General features: G+C 29.6%; 1 pseudogene; it reads right to left on the minus strand.

Annotated features, from left to right (window-relative positions):
- Positions 1-316: 316 nt before the first annotated feature.
- LOC126858641 (cytochrome P450 4C1-like) lies at positions 317-2,977 on the minus strand (annotated as a pseudogene).
- Between the last annotated feature and the right edge of the window lie 6 nt (positions 2,978-2,983).

Below are 2,983 nucleotides of genomic sequence, written 5' to 3' on the forward strand. Positions count from 1 at the left end.
CATTTACAAAAGTCATATGTCAAGGTCATTGACTTTTGTAAATGGTGATTTTATCGACGTGTGCGCGAGATATCTCGGAATAATTATTTACATATACTCTTGCAATCGCTGAGAAGAAAATAACTGTAATATGATAAAATATGATAAAACATAGCGAAATGAGTAATGCTTTTTAAGGGTTAACAAAGAAAGAATGGAGTTATCGTACACATGGCATATGTACAAATAGTTTTTACGATGAATTGCTTTTATTAAAAATAAAATAAGTATTACATATTGTTGAAAAAAAGCTTTTTATGTACAATGATGCATAAACTTGCTAATTTTTTGAGAGTTTTGAAAAGATTGTAAATATAAACTATTTATCGTTCGATGATTTTATCTCTTTATATTTGTACATGTAGATAATATTACAATAATATAAAAATACAAATGCTTATTTTTATGAAATCAAACTAGCTTTTGACTGTATATCAGAGGATAAATATTTATCTCATCATATCACTATCTCATGTAATTTTACGTATCGATAATTATTAATGTCATCGTACAGCCTTGTGATATTTTTCTTACATTTATATTTTTATATCATTGTAATACATATATTACTTTTACTAAATCATAAATATAGGGTGATCTATATTTCGAGGGTGATTACGATAACTATGGCCCCCTATTTGAAGGGTTCTTTCTGAAGGCATTTTTGACGAGAAAATTGTAAAAAGAATTTTTGACCAATAGTTTCCGAGATATGCGATTTTAAAGTTTTACAGTTTTAATGCATTTTCTGTTATAGAATAAGAAAAAATAAAGTTTGTTTACGTTGTATTTGTGTAAAGCAGGCGTGGAAAAAGTGTTTGTTTACATTTCCAGAGACAAATAAAGCACAATCATAATCTTGTAGAAATTCTTCTTTAATTAACCAAATGTTTCGGTTCTTGCTTTGAACCATCTTCAGTCTATTAATACGGGTGTTATATGAATGATAGAAATTAATAAAATATGAATATTTTCATTAATGAAAATATTTTCATTAATTTCTTACATTGATATGATATCCGTGTTAGTTCTAAAATTATCTGCGGATATCAACCGAATTTTCTTTACTGGACTGAAGATGAAATTTTCATTAATGAAAAGGTTTTCATTAATTTCTTATATTTATGTGATTAGTTTTAAACGGTTATTTGCGACTGATTGGGATGAACTTTACATAAACCGGATGAGACGGACGAATGATCAAATCGTATTTCAACTGTATATCCTTTAAATAATTTATGGGCTCCAAATAAAAATTGTGCACCAAAGAAGCAATCATAGCTTTCATCTCTAGCAGACCGAATCGTTGACCTACAATTCGAAGTCTTATCAAAAACTATTCACACGAAGAGAAAGAAAAATCGTGAGCAATTCACCTATGCAATTCCTCGATCCTGCGCTGAATGGTAGATAGGAATAAGGATGACGATTTTGTATATTCTCGGGCAAAAATCTATCCGGATCAAATACTTCTGGATTTGGCCAAAAATTGGGATCCCTATGAACTTGGAAGATATCAAGATGTAAGATTGTTCCAGCTGGTACAACATATGAGTCTGAAAAGTGTATTATAAAATATAAGAATTTGTGAAATTAAGAGTTTGTTTGAGAAATAACATAGATATAATATTGCATTTCTAAAGTGTTAAAGCAATTAAACTTATTTTACATTTAATGTACTCTAATAATATATATTCTAATATACTCTAATAATATATTATAAAATATAACATGATAAAATAATAAATAATTGTAAAATGTTCAAAGATATAAACAGCAAAAAAATGATTAATTACTTAATTTTACATCCTCTTCCATGTTTCGCAATATATAAGACACGACGGGATATAAACGTAGTGATTCCTTTATACATCTTTCTAAATATGATAAATTTTGCAACGCTCTCATGGTAAGTCTCCCTCCGTCCTCTTGCATCACAGTATTGACTTCAATCCTCACACGTTCCTGTGTCATCAATAATAATTAAAATATATTTCTTAATATTCTGTTTTTATATGCATAAGATACACAGGGTGTCTCATAATTCGCGGATCAACCGTCGTGTGCATATAAAGGATGTCAAAGTGAGTAGAAAAATTCTTTATCATTTTATGATTTTCCTAATAATTATTGAAATATTCATTAAAAAAGATCGGTCAATCCGCACCTTATATAAGCGCCCGACGAAAAGAAACGCCCTACTGTAATGCGTTATTAGGCGCTCGGTGAAATGATGAGAGAAGTAAAATGGTAAAGGACTTTCCTATTCACTTTAAACATACTTTATATGTACACGACGGGTGATCCGCAAATTATGGGACACCCTGTATATGCAAATATATTTTTAATAAATTAATTTTTAATAAATTTAAAATATATTGCAGAAAAAACTTAATATCTAATTTAAAATATTTAAATAACAATAGCAATTAAAATAATATATTGCAATATACTAAAAAAAGGTACCTGGACATCTTTGTGTTCAGCTAATAATAATAAAGCATATGTCATACTCATCGCTGTAGTATCGTGACCCTGTAATCATCGTCATATGCATATCATACATCTTTACAAGTATTTAAATGGTGTACAAAAAAACTTAAAAAAGATTACATCAGTTACATCATAGACATAGTATATCTAGACCGCAAACGTTTGTCTTTATTTAAGGAGTGAGGATAAAGGTCATGTAGAAAAAGATACCCTCTGTTTCGTGCTCCTTGCGTCTTTCTCACTCGCATGTAACATAGCTCTCTCTTTCGCTATGCTACATGCGAGCGAGAGAGAACGCACGAAACAGAATTTATCCTTTATCCATTATCCAGCAATCTCCTCCTTAGCACTCGGTCTAGATATATTATGTCTATGAAATACATACTCCAAACATAAAAGTATCGACTTCTTCTTTGATGTCTAAATCAGTCAAAAAATGATCTCGAGATGC

The sequence above is a fragment of the Cataglyphis hispanica genome, unplaced genomic scaffold (genome assembly GCF_021464435.1).
Source record: "Cataglyphis hispanica isolate Lineage 1 unplaced genomic scaffold, ULB_Chis1_1.0 scaffold140_size2983, whole genome shotgun sequence".
NCBI classification, from domain to species: Eukaryota; Metazoa; Arthropoda; class Insecta; order Hymenoptera; family Formicidae; genus Cataglyphis; species Cataglyphis hispanica.